Consider the following 8,078-nt stretch of genomic DNA (forward strand, 5'->3'; position numbering starts at 1 on the left):
AAATGAAGGGAATGAATCAAGTTTTTTTTTTTATTTATGAATAAATTTCAATAACAATATTTAACTATACATATTAAAATGAATTTAATTAATTATGATATTTTTATAAAAGAAAAAACATTATCAGAATTAGTTTATAGGCTCTACTTGAAAAAAATAGAAATATTATCGGAATTAATTAAATGAAATACTGATAGGATGTAATACCATATAAGTGGGATGATAAGACTATTTTAGAAAAAAAATTAATAATTACTGTTAATACTATTTTAAATAGCTATAAATATTATTTAATATGAATAAATGAATCATTGCCATATATGTAAAAAAAATTTATGTTTAATACTAAAAAATTAACCCAAAAAAATTATTTAAAACGATGGAGTAAAAAATATTGGATATTTATTATTATTTAATTTCTTAAATATTATATAAATTAAGTTATAAATAAATAAAAACAATCTAATATAAAACATGAATATTTGTTATCATTTCAAAATTTAAATTTGTAAATATACAATTTCTAAACATTATCTTAATGATTTGGTTTATTATTATTTAATTTTTAAAGTATTATCTAAATCAATTAAATTGTGACTAAAACAATCTCATTTTAAAGAATAAATATTTATTATTATTTTAAATTGATAAATATTAATTGAAAGTAGTGAGACATAATTGAGACAAACACTTAATTAAAAGGACTCAAGTGCAAATAGTTGAGAGGGGACAGAAAAAAAATAAGACTTATTTATATATATATATATATACAGTATAGAAATATAAGGGAATAGATATTTAAGAATTGATGAGACAAAGTACAAATACAACAAAATAGAGGGGTCTAAGTGCAAAATCTCCCGCTCTCAATGAGTTAGGGGATACGGGCTGAGTCACCTTCCTGGCTGCCCGAATTGCTGTACGCATCAGAGGTGGCTCTACAAGGTGAGATTATATTATCCTCCATTCTTTTCTTTTCTCAATGTTTTATTTTCCATTTAAAAAAATTCACTTTCATATTCGTTTTCATTTTCATTTTGACGCTCTCGGACCTTCAATGGTGAGTTTCCTCTATTTTCTCGTTGATTTGAATGCAAATATATGATTATTTTTACTCTCAATTGGGTCTCAATTATTCTGTTGTATGACTTGCATTTTGTGAGGTTTTATAATTTATTTGGAAAATTGGGGATCGGTTGAGTAATCATCATGCACTCGCCACTGTCACTTCAAAACCCTAGAATTTCAACTGGAATCCTAAAATCCCAATTTCAAGATTTTGCGTTTTTCAAGTCCTATCTTGCACCTAACATTGCTCTTTTCAAGTATGTACTGAGTTTGTGATTCAGAAGAAGCTTGGTTTTATGTGGGTTTTGGGGCTTTACATTTTACTTGCAATTATGAACATGGGTTTTTCTACACAGACAAGTATAGGGCAATGGTGAGAACCGGGTTGTTTATTATCGGATGATATTTGTACAGGTTCTGATTATTTGGTTGGTTTTTGGGTTGTTGCTTTCTTTATATTCCTTTCTTTTTTCTTTTTTCTTTTTTCTTTTTTTTTTTTTCTTTTTTGATCATACAGTCTCTCTTTAAAACACCGTGTTTGGCTGCTGAAATGTCCTAAAGATTCGTAATTGCTCGGGAAAAAATATAGTCTCTTTGAATCTAAAGATTATATCTTCTTCTTGACAATAATTTTCCTTAATGCATTTTTTATCAGGAAAAAAAAGCAACCTTTTTTTTTTTTATGGGTAAAAAGCAATATATTAAAATAAAAAAGGCACTTCAAAAGAGCACCTCAAAGTACATCAAACAGAGCCCAACCAATCTACAAAGTCAACAATGGAAGAATGGAAACTAGAAACCCTCAGCCCATAAAGAAAATAAAATCTATGGGCTACCTTATATTGTTAATAAAATCTATAGACTTTGTAGCATTAAAACTACAAAGTCTTTTTTTTTTTTTCCCCTCACATACAGTGTGAGAAGTATATATTTTATTTAATTGAATTTTTAAAATAGGATAAAAGTAATTATTTTGATTGTTTCTTCTACTGCTGCTCTATGTGATACATGGTGTTACAAAGGTAGGAAGTTAAGATGAAAAAAATAATATTAAAAAAATTAGAGAGTGAATAAAATTAGGGGTAAGACATGTTTTATATGTAATTATAATTATAATTTTTTTTTAAAATTTTATACTTAAAACCTAGATTAGACAAAATGAGTCTACATGGAAAACCCAAAGTCTAAGAGGGAAAATGAGTTATAATTTTTGTAAAGGAGTTTAATTGCTTACTGAAGAAATGGGTGAAGAAGAAAAAACCACAATACAAAATAGGAACACTAAAACTTTGATACCCAAAAGCCTACTATTGTTCACACAAATTTACTTGTGTAGGCATGGGAATCTGGGATTTCTTTCATTAATGAGTATGGAAATAGGTAGAGATGATGGCCGCACAACAAAGTAGTTGAGACCACTCACTTGTTCTTGCAGCATCCTCAATCGTGCTCATGGCTCTGCAAGTTGGTCTCAAGGAAGGGGAGCTGATGGAACATGGAATCATCACATCTGTTACACATGGAGTAATGTCAGTTAGTTTTCACACAATCCTTATTCTATCTGTTGCATGTTTACATCAAACCACCTTTGATCATGGTATAATTATAGTAGGAGTATTTATAATTACTGAAGTTGTGACTAACAGGGACTAAAATAGCAATTAGACATTAGATTGTAACAAAGTTTCAACCAAGATGCCCCAGCAGCAGATCAAGATTCTAAAAAGAACTATAATTTGAGCAAATCAAATGATGGTCACAAAATGCCTCTTTCAGCAATAACTATTTATTTATCTGGAAAAATCATGGAGTGAGCGCACCCCGCAGGTGCTCAACTGGTAGGTTCTCTAGCTTGGCATCAGGGCATCCCAGGTTTGGGTCCTGTGCTTACATGATGCATAGTCCTTGGGGGAGGGGTCATGTATCCAAGGTTTTCCCCTGTTCTTCGAAGTAAGGGTGGTAGGTTTCCTTTTTATAATAATTAAGCAAGGTGGATTTGGTTGGGAGGATACTGTATTAGATCCACTCAGTTGTGGGGCTCACTACCTTGCTTGTATTCCAAGTGTGTCCTTATAGTCCTCTGGATGGTATCATAAATGTCACAAAAATCTGACCAATATGTCCACTACTGTGAGAATTATGAGCTGGATTGAGTTGTCCTTCCACGTGACCCTGTTTTTAAGTTTTGTTTGAAGGTTGTTGCACCAATCAGTGGGGGTGAAGTCTAAGCAGTATATGATAGTTCTAGGAGTGAGAAAGCCTGGAACCACTTAATCTCTTGGTTTACAATTAGGCTGGAAATAGAGGATGATACATTTTCAGGGTAATGTCTCTTCTTTTCTTTTAAAAATATTTTATTTGACTTCTCTTTCTCTCTCTGTGGTTGTGCTTTTGCTTGTGTGAGTGATAAATACTTTTGTTATCAGAAGGTCGTTTCTATTAATACTAACGGTTTTGCCCTTAAACTAATGTGCTGGTTTTGCTTCTTTTTCAAATTTGTACACAGTGGATGATTATCTTCACTGTCTCGAGCGAGGACAGGCTACAAGTGCAAAGATGTCAGCTTTCCTAAGGAGAAACTTGCAATGGCAAGGCCCAAATGACTCATCTAAGGCTGGATGATTTCTAGGAGATTGAGGGTTTCTGTGTGGAAGCTCAACAGGTGGAAAATCAATTGATGCCATTTTTTTTTTCCTTGGGCACTGATTGTTCCTAGTGTTGGAAGTTCTTTTTATGGATATGAGCCCATTAGAAAGAGGTCACAGAACATTCCAATTTGCCAAGACTTTTCTATTAGTGTCAGGTGGCTTTTTGGTATTATCTCTCCCCATCTTGACAGGGGTGGATTATTTTAGGAACATGTTCTAATTAAAGCAGTGTGTTACCATCACTTAATCTACATGGTTTAGACCCATAGATTTTTTGGTCACAGTGCCTACAGCTGTAGAAATTTGTTTGTTTTCCTTCTTGGGTTAAATGATTTGTTTTTTTTTTACAAGTCTTCTTGGGTTAAATGATGACGTTCCCCTTTCCATGAATGTGAACCTGATGAAGACTACAAGGGTGGGATGGTGTCTGGGGGTGGGTTTGTTTGAGGAAAATATTTGCCTGTCCTTGAAAGGGCTTTTGTTTCTTTGTGAGCAGTACCACCACCTTTAGCTACTTATTAAAAAAAAAAGAAAAGGGAGAAAAGCCATGCCATTGAAGAGAAGCTGCACCCACTTAGTAATAGCATGCCAAACCCACCATAGATAAACAGATATGGTGGGGCATGACCCTCATTTTCCGTAAAAAAATCAGAGTCACTTTGATGACTTTGTTGGCCAGCTTTCTTTTGATAAGATGATAAAATTCAAAGCTGTGGGGACACTTCTTAGATGTTGTTCACACGCTTAATGCATCGAGTATTTTATGGATTGCTCGTGAGTAGCCAATTTAGAGAATATGACAGGAATTTGGCTTGAGGAAGAACTTCAAATGAGGTAGGTTCAAAGCTATATGCAAATATGAAAGTGCTTTGATGGTCACGGTCATGATAGTTTGGCTCAGAATTGGAGCATGGGGGCATGGCGGCTACTATATGTTAAGCTGAACCAGATGACAGAAAGCTGTTGAATCTCAACTCCTCAGAGCATTCACCAGCTCTTAACTTTCTTGGGAAAAACTTGTCTTTCTCCTTAAGCCTCTGGTTGAATCTTGGAAATTAGGACAAAGAAGACCCTGATATCAAGACAAAATTAAGGAGCTTCTATAAATCTAGTCCCACTTAATCAACTAAGTTGTTTGTCTACATGCAAACTCCTGAAGAACTAAAGCTCCAGTTTTCTTCGTATTTTCAGACCTTTGTTCTATGAAAAATTGTATGGAATGAATTATGATATCTAAACTGCAAGTAATCATGTGGAGATTCAGAAGTCATACAAAAAATTGGTTGGGCTTGGATTTGTCTTATACAAAGCTTCATCTTCCTCACAACCCACCAAGGAAATACCTTGGTTGGAAGTAGAAGAGTTCATCGAGAGATGGCATCAGCATGTTTTGCTTTACAAGAAATGGGTCTGCTCATAAGCTCTCAATCTCTCACAACTTTGAACACCTCAACAAAACCTCACTCTCTGATACTGTGAAGGTATGTTAATCTCCTCATTCTCTGATATTCTTCTTTATTAGTCAATTTTTGATGGACATCTTTAGAAGTGGTCAAAAGCCATTACTGATTTGGTTGACGAAATCGGAGAAGCTGTCCAGGTTGTTTGCTCTGAGGGGAGAATTCCAGAAGACTTTCCAGAGGGTTTTTACATAAAAAACAGTATGTGGTTAGTTGTTCAGTTCAGTCAACTTTAGCTGGACATTCAAGGAGTATGCTAATGGAGCCTTTGTATTGTAAGAGCAGGCCCAAATCCTCTATTTGGAGGTCTAAAATTGACATTTTCAATTTTCAGAAGGTCAAGCCATATATGGGCAGAACTAGAAGGAGAAGGAATGCTTCATGCCATATATTTTATGAAGGATGATCATGGAGATTGGACAGTCTCCTACAAAACAAATATGTTAAGCCAGAGACCTTCAAGCTAGAGAAACAAAGAAACAAGCCGTCTTTCCTTCCTGCAGCTCAAGGAGATCATCTAGCTATTTTAGCAGCTTTTCTTCTGAATCTGGTAGAGCTGATATTTTCCCTTCAGCTTTTAGAAAATAAAGGATCACGCTAGCACTTCATAGTCTGGAATATTCTCTCATTGAAATGGTAAGAAGTTTTGGATTGCCTTTTGATATATATGAGAGTTCTATAAGCCATTTTCTTTTCTATCTTACACTTTTCCAGTTGAGATTTGGCATGATTAGTAAGAAATTCAGCAACACAAACATTTCTATGCATTCGGGGAGGTTCTACGCTGTCTCAGAGAGCCACCTGCCTGCCACAAGAGATTGGCATATTTACTCTGGAGACCTTGGAGGAGTGGGATCTCAATGGAGCTTGGAACCGGCTTTTCACTAGCCATCCAAAGGTTCTTTTATTTTATCTGTTATAAAACCAGTATCGTGTCCATGATTAACTTAGTGAATTTTTCGGTATTTTATATCATTCACTCTTTTATGTTGTTGTGTTAACAGAAGCTTTAATGCAAACAATATTAGATCAAGAACACAAAAATAAAACAATACAACAATACATGAGGTTTTATCGTAGTTCAATCAACCATGTCTACATTTATGGATGAGAAAGAATTTTTTCATTATATCATAAAGAATATTACAAAGAAAAGAAACAGATACAATTATTGTGTTTCAAAACATCCACACACTAAACCATAGGCCCTCTCGCTCCCTCGGGTATCTCCCGTTCTTCCTTACATCTTTACCCACATTGTATAGTCTTTATAAGTCCATGTTTATCTCATAACCTTTTTCTCTTATAACAAAAAATATTTATAGAAATATTTTCAACAATTTTTCTTATTCCATAATAAAGTCTAATATTACAATAATATATCGATTTAAGAAATATTCTATACAATATTGTCTACAAAAAAGAATCTATACTAATTAGGAATTTGAAACATTTTCTAACATATGTAATGTAGAAAGCTTTAGGAACTGGGAACTAGTTATCATGGGGATGGATGGAAAGAAGCCTTTTGTAGTAGTAGAAGTAGTCTTTGGTATACTAGATTCAATTCAATAATATCTATGATAGTCCAAGCTTAAGCAAGAGCGAATACATCACTAATAGTTGATATGCTAATAGTTCATAAGGTAGATCACAAGTTCAATAAAGCTACTTTCCTCCATGAGATAACAGTTACACAAAGGTGAAAAGGCTCAACATTCATCACGACAATGGTACAAAATTTCCATATTGGTTAGGGGATCCTTTATTCATGAATTTATTTATCTTACAACTTAAAGATCGTAAAATTTGCTTGTCCTTGCCACCACTTGGACAATTACTCTCTCAATGATCTCTATATTGTGAAGATGGAAAATATAATGATTATTGTCATAAGTATAATCGAGTTTGAGGAAGGGAATATAATAATAATCATGTTAAATGAGAGAAATTGAAGAGTTATTGTGGATGAAAAATGAATTGATATTAGCATACAAGGGGAATGAATGAATATAAATGAGTATCAAGTGAAATGTCAATGGGAAAAGGAGTCAACATGCATAAAAAAGAATGTATGAGGTTTTTTAGGTTTTTATTTTTTATTTTTTTATGAGGCAATATAAAATAAATTGATAATGATTCATTGTGATAGCAAATAGGAAAATGAATGGAATAAATGAGGTTTTTAATTATTTTTTGAATGAGAAATACAAAGTAAATTGATAATGATTCTTGGTCATTGACGAATGGGAAATGTAGTGAAAAGGGACTTGAATGAAAAATAAATGGTATGAATTGAAAAGTTTGTGCATAGGAGAATGAATCAGTCAATATACAACATAAATGAATAAATTGATAGGAATGGATATGTGCAAAAAGCCACCATGAGATAATGAAATGCATACTTTGAATTAATTTAATAATAAATACATAATATATGAACAATTTATTAATTTTACACATTAAAGCAAAAAATTTTGCTTAAAATTTGGATTCAAAAAACAAATTAATTCAAAACAATTATTTTTTTATATTTATTTGATTTTTATCTAAATTTATTTATTTCATTGAATAAATTAACAATGATAATTTTATGATATTTTTTTAAAAGAGAATCATTATCTAAATAAGATTTTTTCATTAAGAAATTTTAATAATTATAGGATTTCAAAAATTATCTTAATGATTTGGTTTGTTATTAATTAATATAACTAAAAACAATTTAATTTTAAATAATGAATATTTATTATAATTTTAAAGTTATAAAGATTTAATTTTTAAATATTAATTGAAATAATATAATCGTGAGGTTATTTTAGAAGAAAATTAAATAAATACTTAATTAAAATGACTTAAATGGATATAGTTAAGATGACGAGGTATTTTAAGAAAAAAATTAGAG

The 8,078-nt window shown here is 32.0% G+C and overlaps 1 long non-coding RNA gene across 6 annotated transcripts; it reads left to right on the plus strand.

Annotated features, from left to right (window-relative positions):
* Positions 1–817: 817 nt before the first annotated feature.
* LOC109124287 (uncharacterized) lies at positions 818–6,177 on the plus strand. 6 transcript variants are annotated; one of them, XR_009464648.1, is made up of 5 exons: positions 818–945; positions 2,504–2,597; positions 3,575–5,197; positions 5,317–5,812; positions 5,891–6,177. It is a non-coding gene; the product is annotated as an uncharacterized LOC109124287 (long non-coding RNA). The 6 variants fall into 6 exon arrangements; XR_002032250.2 differs by having other exon boundaries at positions 819–945; positions 5,309–5,377; positions 5,511–6,177; XR_002032249.2 differs by having other exon boundaries at positions 820–945; positions 5,317–5,377; positions 5,511–6,177.
* Positions 6,178–8,078: the final 1,901 nt, after the last annotated feature.

This window comes from Vitis vinifera, chromosome 17, assembly GCF_030704535.1.
Source record: "Vitis vinifera cultivar Pinot Noir 40024 chromosome 17, ASM3070453v1".
NCBI lineage: Eukaryota > Viridiplantae > Streptophyta > Magnoliopsida > Vitales > Vitaceae > Vitis > Vitis vinifera.